The sequence below is a fragment of the Ostrea edulis genome, chromosome 2 (assembly GCF_947568905.1).
Source record: "Ostrea edulis chromosome 2, xbOstEdul1.1, whole genome shotgun sequence".
Classification (NCBI taxonomy): Eukaryota; Metazoa; Mollusca; class Bivalvia; order Ostreida; family Ostreidae; genus Ostrea; species Ostrea edulis.
The window spans coordinates 48636669-48649737 of NC_079165.1; the positions used below are offsets into that span (position 1 = coordinate 48636669).

Below are 13069 nucleotides of genomic sequence, written 5' to 3' on the forward strand. Positions count from 1 at the left end.
CACACCTGCTGTGACACGGGGCCTCGGTTATTGCGGTCTCATCTGAAGGACCGCCCCATTTAGTCGCCTCTTACGACAAGCAAGGAGGTAATGAGGACCTATTCTTACCCGGATGCCCATGGGATTTCGGCATTTAGAAGTAATAGTCACGGGTCTTTCGGATATAGCCTAAACTTAAAAAAAACCCATAGGTCCCATGTTGTGACAGGGCGGTGCGCCACTATTATTTCACCGATAACTGGTGACGTCTCATTATGAGTGACGTAAAACGAACAAACAAACCTAGTGAGGTAACCGCCATGCTACTGAGAACAGGTTTTGGTAACCGCCATGCTACTGAAAACAGGTTTTGGTAACCGCCATGCTACTGAGAACAGGTTTTGGTAACCGCCATGCTATTGAGAACAGGTTTTGGTAACCGCCATGCTACTGAGAACAGGTTTTGGTAACCGTCATGCTACTGAGAACAGGTTTTGGTAACCGCCATGCTACGTGAGAGCAATTAGATATTGTGATTAATCCTTGAGTTCTTTGATCATGACAAATCATCTTTTAAAACTAGCAGTAGATTGTGGGATATGCTATTTAACTCGAATCTGAAACGAACATTGAAAACTCAATGAAAAGGACTTTTTCAGTTTTTGCTGATATATGGTTGTTTTTTTTAATATATAGTGTGTACTAAAGTAAACTTTATATTACATTATGACCTTGAGATTGCCCCTGATGTGCATAGTCATTTATACTAATAAAGGAAACCAATGTGTGTACATAACGACTGTGTACTGAGCACAGGGGAAACATGACGATATTTTATTTCGATCAAGGCATATTTCTAAAGGTCATTAGTTGCTTTTTGATATGGAAGATAGGATTTTTTTGCCTCGATTAGATAAGATTTGGCAGTGAATGTGGGGGAATACCCAACATTTAAGACGAGATTATGGAAATTTATATATATGAGGATATCATGCCGGTGCGGGTCACTTTTTAAATTCATCTTATCAATGTCAAAATATCAAGCCCACACTGCAAATGACTTGAGTGCATCTTCCACTTGTGCCGAGGTAGTCTAGCGGATAGAAATAGCTTTACGTCACTTTTATAATGAAGTAATTGTTATGCGAAGGATTCCACACGTGAAACGATGTTTGTTTATGTATTGACAAATGAATTTTAGTAAAAATATGCGACGCTTGGAAGAATTTAACTTTAATTTAAATATGCTGTATTACTTGTTATTTTACTGGGGACACCTTAATCGACGGTGTATCTCCAGGTCAGAAATAAGTGAGAGTATGCCCTATATTCTTCCTGTGTGGTATTATGAATATTATCGCTGTCTCTCCAAAGTCTATCGTATCCCCGGAATACGTGCAAGTTAACATCTTATGTAATTGTGTGTGACCCGTCAAAAGATGACTGACATAGAATTAAGAAACCATCGATCTTCAGACAACATGTGTTGTTAGAATAACTGTATTTCATAATTGATTTATTTACTTCGGGTGTGACCGGTCAACAGGAGATGCGTACTCCTCCTAGGCACCTGATCCCACCTCTGGTATACCCAGGGATCCGTGTTTGTCCTACTCTTATGTTGTATTCTTTAAAGGATTGATGAAATTGATCAATGTTCGTCATTTTAACTTTTTAATTATAATATGTTTAACATATCTTTGAAGTGTAACCTTGTATCAGTCCCCCATCCTCATCCAAAATGTCACCTCTTAGGATGATGTTTGGTCCTGGTCGATTGGCTGTTGTGGAGGTTGTTCACCCACCATTTTAATAAATCTGTTACATATCCTGATAATAGAAAATATGCCTAATAATCACCATTAGCATATTTCAACGCTTATTCTTTTGCATATCCTACGAATATAATTGGGAAATTGTATATCTGGTTGACATGCAAGCAATTTGCCTATATATCTCGAAATGTCTCGAATGAAATTTCAAACTTATATAGTACTTTTCAACACAAAGATACTATTTTTGTCCAGTCATGTTCTCTGAATTCACAAAAATCCCCCAAAAATCTATTTTCTTGGTGAAAATAGAGATTGATTGCTGGGGCTAAACTGTAAGACCAAATTAGCCATAAGTGTCTCCGTGTCTATCACATTTATGGAACAAGAATAATAAAAATTGTATTGAAGCAAACCGTAATCAATACAGTACGCTATTGAATGAAAAAGTGAAAATAACGAACAGTGATCAGTCTCATAACTTCTATAAAGAATACAATATTACAAGTAGGGTGAACACGGACCACTGGACATACCAGAGGATGGATCAGGTACCTAGGAGGTGTACACATTCCTTGTCGACCGGTCACATACGCCATGAACCCTATATTTCAATCGGGTAAACGTAGTAATCCATAGTCAAACTCAGCGAACGTTCAAATTTTCTCATTTGTGAAGGACATGTTTCAATAGTTTTATACACACTCTTGGGAATATCGTTAATCCTATAGGTAAGCAAGTGAATTGAATTAATTGGTATTCCCATATATATTTGAGATATTTCCTTCTTGTCTTTTATTGTTACAGTATTGAATAAAATACATCAATGCAATCTTTTGTTTCATATTCAGAATAAGTCTTATTAAACTTTTGCGAGGAAAGATTGTTGATCACAATTATGTTTTATGAAGACATTTTGAGATTTCGCTATCAATATCTTCTTTTACACACGTGTAAACGCGTTATCGACTATTCGGTTGTCACAATGTATCGGACATTCGGTTGAAAGTGGTTTCTGTCTGATAAGTTTAATTGCTCAAAATGATTGTGATTGACGTTTGTGTTGAACCATAAGATATTAAAAGTAAAGAAAACAGCGCTGCTGTATTCTATAGTGTTGATGTAGAAGAATAGGAAGTTTACAAGTGTAGAATTTACCAATTTTGTTAGGCATCTTGGTCACAATTTTTATTGTATGCAACCCGATATTTTCTGCAATTTATCAACCATTACTTACTGTCAACAATATAACATATGGTCAGTGTCCGTTGAAACAAGTTTTGTCAATCTACAAGCAATATTTTTTACTTTAGTGATCGGAAATCCGGTTAATTGTTTTGAATGGTATCGGAAACTTTGGTTTTGGTTATCGGTAATTAGGTTGATGTTAAAGGAGAGGATAGCAAGAATTACACGAATCACTCAACATTGATCATTTAATGAGTTGTATGAAAGGTGAAGATAACGAACAGTGATCAATCTCATAACTCCTATAAGCAATACAGAATAGATATTTGGACAAACACGGACCCCTGGACACACCAGAGGTGGGATCAGGTGCCTAGGAGGAGTAAGCACCCCTGTCGACCGGTCACATCCGCCGTGAGCCCCATATCCTGACCAGATAACGGGTTTATTCGTAGTCAAAATCAGTGTACCAACAATCGGTATAAAACACTTCATACAGCATTTGACCCAATGATAGGTCGTGTTGACGAACTAGATCGTTATAACGACCATATAATTTGCGAAATGCTGACTTCAATCAAGACTGTTGAAACCCCTGTACCATCAACTTGTTTGTCAGTAGCTTGCCTCGATTTAAAAACTGACCATACGCAGAACAAGCTCTAATGCATCGAATCAGTTGAGAGGTAAAAATACTGTATGCAGGTGATAATGGAATATTGCTACATAAATATGGGAAGTTGACGATGGAGAAGCTGAAATCATCCCGTTTGTCATACAGTTGAGTTGTCAGTTTGCCATTAATGTCTACTTTCAATAAAATATCTAAGTATGAAGCAGAAGTGGGCGACTCTGTGGTGTCTTTTATTTCGAACTCACATGGATATATCGAATCGACATATGAATGAAAGTTATCATTGTTAATAGACAAACGTCGTCGATATATCTAAATGTAGAATTGAAGGCCACAGCAAGATATTTTTTCTTCTCACGTAGAAGTTTTTGAATAAATTCAGCTTCATATAAATATAGAAACAGGTCAGCTATCAAAGGAGCACAATCCGTGCCCATGGGAATTCCAACAGACTGTTGGAAGACCTGATCACCAAATACCACGAAGATATTGTCAGTGAGGAACTCTAGCATATTTTTTATTTCAACTTCAGAGTAAGTGTGCATGGAATCAAAGTGGTGTTTAACAAAGTAATTTTTAGATGACTGATCACCAGATATGAATATTTCCTTTTTGGCTAACACCACTTCTGGCATATGTAGTTGCACAGTAAGTTTAAATTTTCTCCTTCACAGTTGTTAATATTTTCGTGAGGAGCAACGATAGGGGCTTGGTAGAGCACTTACTGGATCCAGCAATGTATCTTTGTTTGTAAGGGTTTTATGTAGTTTAGGAATCCAGTATAGGTACGGTAACTCATATTCATTTGACCCATTGACTGGGATATTAAATGTGTCTAAAACTAAAGCATGGTTTTGAAGAATTTCATCTTTTGAAAGGGTAGTTGGAGTATAAGTACAATTATCAAAAGTGGAATTACCAAAAGTGGAAGTTCATTTAAAATACAGTTGTAATAACACAAGACAATGTTGTTATAAGTTTTGTCAGCTGGAACCAAAACATATTCCTCATGTAACCCATCTAATTCTTTTATCACTTCTGGTTTACTAAACACAGAAGGATAGATGGTACGTAGTTTTGTTTTAGTATGTCTAATGCGGGATTTTAATATTTAATATGAAATAAAATCAGGTGAACAGACTTATCTTCTAATAAAAAGTGCAATTTATTTGCCGTTTTTTGCTTTTGTAAACAACCTGTATGCTCGCTTCATTGTGCTTGGCTTTTTTTTTCGATGTATATTACATTAAAGTTAGATTAAAATTCACTATCTGATACAACAAGCATTCTGAGAGTATTGCATGACAATACATAGTCCCCTACCTGTTGCAAAAATTACTGTACCACAACAATATTCCATGTTCATTATGTAGGTTATGGTAAAAGGGAAAATTAGGGACTAGGATAGGAATGGCTGGAAATCAACTACTATTCGAGTAGAGACTAGACCAGGAAAAAGACCAATTTATAATTAGGTTTAGGTCTTTAACCAAATCAATAACCTGTGAAATATAGGTGATCATGAATAATTTAGCTAAATTGTTGTATTACTATGCTAGAAGTTTTAAATGGTGTAGTACTCTTATCAACAAAAATAAGAAACTTGGATGTAATCTACGAAATTCGAAGTTGTTCTGTAACTTATCATGGCAAAGGAATGTACCAAATATCAAATGAATATCTGCAAGCACACTAAAAAAATCCTGAAAACTGATAATTCATGCTATTTTTTGAAGTCCAAAAGCCATAACTAAGTGAAAAATCAACGGACAAAGACGAAATTCAAACTTGATCTGTAACTTGTTATGGCAAAGTAATGCACCGAATATCAAATGAACATCTGCAAGCACAACAAAAAACAAGAGGCCCATCTGCCTTATCGGTCGCCTGAATACTAGTGAAAAAGTATCACTAATCCCAAGGGCTATGAAATGTAGAAAAAATTCCTATTCTGAATATCTAAGCTAAATTCTAATGTTCACCAACAGTATAAGACAAGATGTGTTCTTAAACCTTCAATGCCCTACAAAGGTGCACACACTGATGATTGATGTTTTCCGCCACACTCAACAATTTTTCAGTTATCTGGTGGCGCCCAGTTTTTTTTTTATTGTGGAAGAGAGAACCCAGATACAATGTACCTGGGAAGAGACCACTGACCTTTCGAAAGTAAACTGGGAAACTTTCTCACTTCAAACCCGCGCCGACAGAGGTGAGAGGCCGTGTGATTTTGAGCGCGATGCTCTAACCACTCGGCCACGAAGGCCCACATACACTGATGAAAGGCTTTACCTAATATAATAGGTGTATTAGCAATAAAAGATATGACTAATTTTGACCCATCTTACAGTAAAAACCTTGGGTTGTGAAATTCACCATTATTTGTACCGGGGTACATCCTTTTCTGCTATTCCTAAATATGCATTTAGATTTTATACAGTATCAGCAAACTTACACATAAATACTACATACTAAGTTTGGCCCCACCCTGGGATCAGAACCTCTACCTCTGGGATCATCAAATTTACAAATTTGATAAAGGACTACCTGCTCTTTCTAAATATCCATTTACTTTCAATTTAGTATCAATAACACTAAAGAAGATGTTATTTAAGTGTTTTACACTTAAACACTATATAGTAAGTTTGGCCCCGCCCTGGAGTCAGAACCCCTACCCCGGGGATCATGAAATTTAGAATTTTGGTAGAGGCCTTCCTGCTCTACTTCACTATACATTTAGTTTTTCCTAAACATGTGCGGTTGTAAAGAAGAATATTTATGAAAATTCGGCAATTTTGTCCCGCCCCTAAAGCCCCAGGGGTGCAGGAATCCTGAAATAAATTTTTTTATGTCCCACTTGATCCAAATATACTTCATATCAAATTTGGAAAGAATTGGAATGATAGTTATCAAGTTAAAAATTTATATTCTTCACACATCTAATAACTGACCATTTTGGCCCCACCCTGATACTAAAACCCCTATCCCTGGGATCATCAAATCAAATATCCATTTAGTTTAAATTTAGTATCGATAACACTGAAGAATATGTTATTCAAGTGTTTTACAAAACACTATACACTAACTTTGGCCCCGCTCTTGGGTCAAAAGTCTACCCCGGGGATCATGAAATTTACAATTTTGGTAGAGGCCTTCATGCTCTATATCACTATGCATTTAGTTTTTCTTACACATATGCTGTTCTAGAGAAGATTTTTGAAAATTTATCAATTTTGGGTAGTTTTGCCCCATCCCTAGGACCCTAGAGGTGCAGGAGTCCTGAAAATTACAATTTATGTCCCTCTTGTCCCAAAGATGCTTCATACCAAATTGGAAAAGAATTGGAATAGTAGTTATCAACAAGAAATTAAAAATGTTCCATTATATTGTTAACGGACGACGACAACCAATTACAACAGGTCACCTTAAACTCAGGTGACCTAAAAGTATGGAAAACTGATAATTCATGCTATTTTTCTAAATCCAAGGGCCATAACTAGGTGAAAAATCAACAGAACGGGACCAAATTCAAACTTGATCTGTAACTTGTTATGGCAAAGCAATGTACCAAATATCAAATGAATATCTGCAAGCACAACAACAAAAAGTCTGGAAAACTGATAATTCATGCTATTTTTCTAATTCCAAGGGCCATAGCTAAGTGAAAAATCAATGGACCGGGACCAAATTCAAACTTGATCTGTAACTTTTTATAAATTATGGCAAAGCAATGTACCTAATATCAAATGAATATCTGCAAGCACAAAGTGTAGAAAAATGTGCATCAAAGTAGGAGATATTGTTTTAGATACTGATAAAACAGGCAAACTTCTTGGTGTACAAATAGATGAATGTCTTACTTGGTCTGCACACATTGATTCTTTATTCAAGAAACTTTCACAGAAAATAGGTATTTTACTTCGTCTGCAAACTTTTATGTCAAATGCAGCATTATTGAAAATTTATAACACTGTTATATTTCCTCATTTTAATTATTGTTGCACAGTTTGATGCTCAGCTAAAACAGGGTTTATATTGACAGACTTTTTAAATTACAGAAAAGGGCAGCCAGAATTATATTGAATGTGAAAGTAACTCAGACTTCTACGGTTGATATTTTTAAATGGATGCCTGTTCATGATTATTCATTCCGTGGGGATCCGGGTTAGAATAGGTCCTCAGTACCCCTTGCTTGTCGTATGGGGCGGTCTTTCGGATGAGACCGCAAAAACCGAGGTCCCATGTCACAGCAGGTGTGGCACGATAAAGATCCCTCCCTGCTCAATGGCCATAAGCGCCGAGCATAGGCCTAAATTTTGCAGCCCTTCACCGACAGTGGTGACGTCTCCATATGAGTGAAATATTCTCGAGAGGGACGTTAAACAATATACAATCAATCAATCATGATTATTTTATATATAGAAAACTAGTGCCATAAGCGTAGCTTGGGTTCGAATGTTACCGAGGCAGGGGGTCTAGGGGGCGCAGCCCCCCAGAAGCTATCGACATTTTAACAACGTAAAAGGTTTTTTTTTTTTTTTACCGAGGCAGCTGCCTCGGTTGCCTCAATGGAAGCTACGCCACTGAGTGCTTGCTTTTAAGGTTCTTTAAAATATGACACCAGAATATATGAACGTTTTTAGTTTTGTCAGCCAAGTTAGTTCCGGAACAACAAGAAGTAGCGATAGTGGCATTTTATATTTACCAAAAGTTCGAACTGAGTATTATGAACGGTCTTTTAAGGTATCCTCCTCAATAGCCGTGTTTCGAGTTCCTCCGGAACACAGTGTTTATTCTGTGTTTAGTCACGCCGCTTCAAAAATGTACCACAGGGTTACTTCCGGTTTATCGTTGTTTACCAACAGTCGACACTTCATGTATTAGGCCTAGTAGGGTATAGCCTTAATTTTGTCGATAATCATGAAATTGATTTACGCATGTAATAGTTTGGGGTGTATGCGGTACATATTTGTTTATGAGCGTTTGATAAGCTACTATTGATCTACGAAATACAACAAAAGACTTCGTCAAGAACAGAAGAAGACGATGTTGTCGTGTAACTTCCACAAGACCCAGCTGTCTAGTAACCGGAGGGGAAAAGGAAAAGAACGTATTAGACTCAGTGAAACCTGTCAAACAGGTAAAATGAAAATTATGACGTCATTTTATATATGCTTAAACAAAACACAATGTGCACTACTTCATAAAGCAGACATTAGGTGCACTACTTCATAAAGCAGACATTAGGTCCAGTACAGTCTATGTGAAATAGAATTTGCGTTACCAGATCAGGGCCAAAATGGGCATAAACATGTAGGCCTAACATATATAATTATTGATATAAAACATAAATAATGACAATAAACAGTGAAGAGTATTTAATATATTAGCTATAACATTATAGGTATTTGAAATAGCTTTATTATTTAAAGCTAGTTTAGATTGAATTAGACTGGGTTTCTAAGTGCAATGGTATAGCCATATGTGGGTGAGGATAAAATTGTCTACTTGGGTATAGTCTATATGCTGTCTAATTTGAAAATAATTATTTATCAACTAATACTTGTGTCACAATTAAGTCTTTGGAGTTTGATTTCTAATGATATACTCATGTAATTGGAAGAATTTTTAGCATGACTATTGATTATTGTAGTCATTTTATTGACTTTTCGCAATCAGTAGGTATTTGTGATTACTGCTCATATTTACATCATTGAACAAAATATATATCTGATCATGATTAAGGTAATATTATTCCTTTCAGCAACATCATTTCAATTATGTGCTCATAGACTGGTCCAGCACAATCTTTAGTATAATTAGCCATGTATATATGCTTAATCAAGCTATATAGCTTTTTATAGCTAATTGAAATAGCTAAATAAAGCTGATTGAAATAGCTTGATATAACTATTTCAAATCTTCTATCAAATATATTTCTAAAGCATAAGAATTGAATTTCTAAGTGAAAATATTTCATCCTTGTACTCGAAACAACACACTGTAAACAATAAATGCTTATTAAACTATGTACCTTAGGAAGAATTTTGATTCAAAATTGTCAAATGTTTAGGATTATTAAGTTGTTAAGCAACATTTAACCAATCTTCACCGTTGACTATGAGGATCAATAGAATGATATATTGGCAATTAAATTCCACATTGTAATCATATACTTATCTAAGCTTTGACACACACAAGGTAGTGGACAGTTATCAATACAAAAGAAATTATCTTTTCATGCAAATTCTTAAAATGGCATATGATCTATAACTAGAATAGTGTTGTGGTTAGTTCAAAGTACATGTATGTTGTTATGTGCCATTGCACTTAGAAATTTAATCAAAACTAGCTTAATGAAACTATTTGAAATAGCTTTATAAAACTATATAGCTAAATATAGAGATTGTGCTGGGCCTGATAGATATAGCAATACAGAAGAAATCCATCATATACATCAAAAGTTTGAAAAAGGTGAATTGACTTTTTGTTATTTATGAACTAAATTGAAAAAAAAAAAAAGAAATTAGGAAGAACCTTTTGTGTTCGTTTAAAACATGTTGGGTAGATTTTGAAGTTGTTTAACTCGGCTTTATACATGATACATGTTAAGTGCTCAAATGACTCTTGTGATGAAATATGCACATTTTTTAGATTGATGGCAGAACTCTGAATGCAAGCAAGCTCCCATATGACTACAATGTATAAGGGAAATTAGATATATGTACAATAAATATGGTAAGCTTTATTGTTAAAAGTCATGAAAACTCATACATTCACAGTTTTAATTAATATGAATTTCTTCATATATTTCTAGATAAGTTAAAAAAAATATACATGTATGTGAAGTGAACAGTATTTTTAACAAATACATAAATTATAATTTCTGCATTTTTTAAAATTTATTATTTTTTTTTAAATACATCTTTGCTTCTCAAATTGACAAAAATCTATTATCAATATTGTAGTATCCCTCCTCTTTTTCAGGTATATGGGAACTGGATAATTTTCCATGCCTTTCACTTGAGGTCTTCAGTTTCATCATTAATCATGTGAATGTCTGTATGCCAAACTCTCATGATGTCATGCCATTACTGGACATTCCTGAACACTGGTTTATTTCAACCACACTACCTGTAACATTGCCAAAATATTAGACTGAAAATTTTCACATACACAAGATTTGAAGCAGCAAAAGAAAAGAATTAGATATGTATATCACACAAAAAAGAAGAAATTAATTCTTACCTGGCTGAAATTAACTTTTTACTCCTTTTTTTAGCTCCCTTTCACTGCATACCAGTCAATAACTAGCAGTCATTATATGCAGATCAGCCATTCTTATCAACCTGTGTATATATATGTTGAATAAAATATGAATGAAAATTGTTGTTCTTTGTTATTCTTTTTTTTTTTTAAATATATACTCAATAGCATATTTCCTTAAACATTACTGAATCAAAGGGGTAGGAGAGCAAATACATAATATATAACCTGGCTCATGTTCAGCTGGTTCCATTCTTGTATACAAGTGGTTTGAATGGAAATGTACATTTCTGATGTTCATGCAAAGTACCTTGATTGCACAGGCATATGCATCACTTGTGTTCGAATTTGCTATTAAAGAGTAATCTTTAATAGTAAATTCGACCCCAAGCGATGCAATTGCCTGTGCTTGATTGGTATTAAAAGTTGGAGCAAAGATAAATAAAAGTTCTTTGATATAATTCAAAATTTTGCAGTGAATGAACCATCGGTATGGAGCTTGGATAAATGATTATGGAAATTCTAGTATAGATCCGTAGGGATAGATTATCTGGTGTTCTCGTATTTTATTTATAAATTGGTTTCTCACTCCCGTGTGAAATTGCTTCGTAATTTTTATGAGCCTGAACCATGAGTTCATAATTGAAATTCTCTAATATATGATGCTTTATCGTCTAGTTAATGTCGCATGAACACCGTTGTAAAATACAGTCACTGCTCAGATGTGGATGAGGGTACAGGTATACCCAATTCTGAAGATTGACGAGATGTTGCACAGTCTATATTATATTTTTAAGAGTCAGTACAAACCTCTTGGTTTTCCTAAAAGTTGATATAAGCAAATTGGCTAAAACAATGTTGTTTCTTTGTTGATTCAGCTTTCACGGAATGTAATAATCGCACTGAATTTCGGCTGCTCGTGGTTTTCTACACAAATGACGTCATCGTTTCCTCTGCGTAAACGCTTTTCCCGGGTTTGGGAAACGGTAAACTTTGACATCTTCCCAAGTAAATATATATCCCTTGCCATCCTTTATCTGATTTGCGACAGTTTGTGCTGCAAAATCTATATTTTGTCAAAGACAAATTTTGTTACCAGTGTAAACAAAATTAACCGGAAGTACCCCTGTGGAACATTTTGTTCAAATCACGTGACCGGCGTGGCTAAATATGAAATTTCCCGGGTGTTCCGGAGGAACTCGAAACACGGCTATTGTATGGAATCAGTTGCCCGAGTCTGTCAGCTGTGGTTCTATTACATCTTTTAAATCAGCATATTTGCAGCATTATTACTCAAATAATTGATATATAAATATGTATATGTTTATTTTCTCCCAGTGATATGTATATATTTTATGTATATATTTTATATTATGTTATCTATTTGTGTATTCTCTCATGTGTCTGTCTGTGAATATGTTTTATACAGGACCACAATATAACCTAGTCATTTGTACTAATTGTGACATCCTGTCTAAATTAAGAATTTATTATTATTATTACAACAAAATAGTCTGGAAAACTAATAATTCATGCTATTTTTCCTAGTCCAAGGGCCATAACTAAGTGACAAATCAACGGACCGAAACGAAATTAGAACTTGATCTGTAACTTGTTGTAGCAAAGCAACATACCAAATATCAAATAAATATCTGCAAGAACAGAGAAAAGGGTGCGGAAACTAAACTGACGGACAGACAGACGGAGCGCAAACCTAAAATCCCCTGTCGACTTCGTCGATAGGGGACTATAGATATGCGGAGTTATGCATCTTTTTATCTTATAACAGAGACACATGATACTCTGTTTATGGTGACAAACATACTGTAATCAGGCTTTAAGGGGCGTGGACACGATTTGAGCTGAAAATTTTCAAACTTTATTATTCCATATTTAATGTTTAGAATGCTTAACTAAGGTATTTCGAATGGTCAGCAAAAATTTGAATGTCAGTTATCGAGGTACATGGGAGATACAGAGCTCACAATTTTTGGTTATGTACACAAGGCTTTTGTCATGTTTTTGTTTACATATGTTAATATACAAGTAAAAGTTTTGTTTAACGCAATTTGTTTCAATTCACAAGTTAATTCTGCACACAGTTAAATAGTTTTTAGTGTTTTGCACATCTCATTTTGTTTTAAACACGTATTTCCTATTAAGTAATCTATATGTAAACAAACACATGACACGAGCCTTGTTTACACATCAACGAATTATGAGTGTTGTA

At 34.9% G+C, this 13069-nt stretch overlaps 1 long non-coding RNA gene across 1 annotated transcript; it reads left to right on the plus strand.

Moving 5' to 3' along the window:
* The first annotated feature begins 7660 nt into the window (after positions 1-7660).
* LOC130051768 (uncharacterized) lies at positions 7661-11426 on the plus strand. Its single transcript, XR_008799999.1, has 3 exons — positions 7661-8713; positions 10228-10311; positions 10561-11426. It is a non-coding gene; the product is annotated as an uncharacterized LOC130051768 (long non-coding RNA).
* The last annotated feature ends 1643 nt before the right edge of the window (positions 11427-13069 follow it).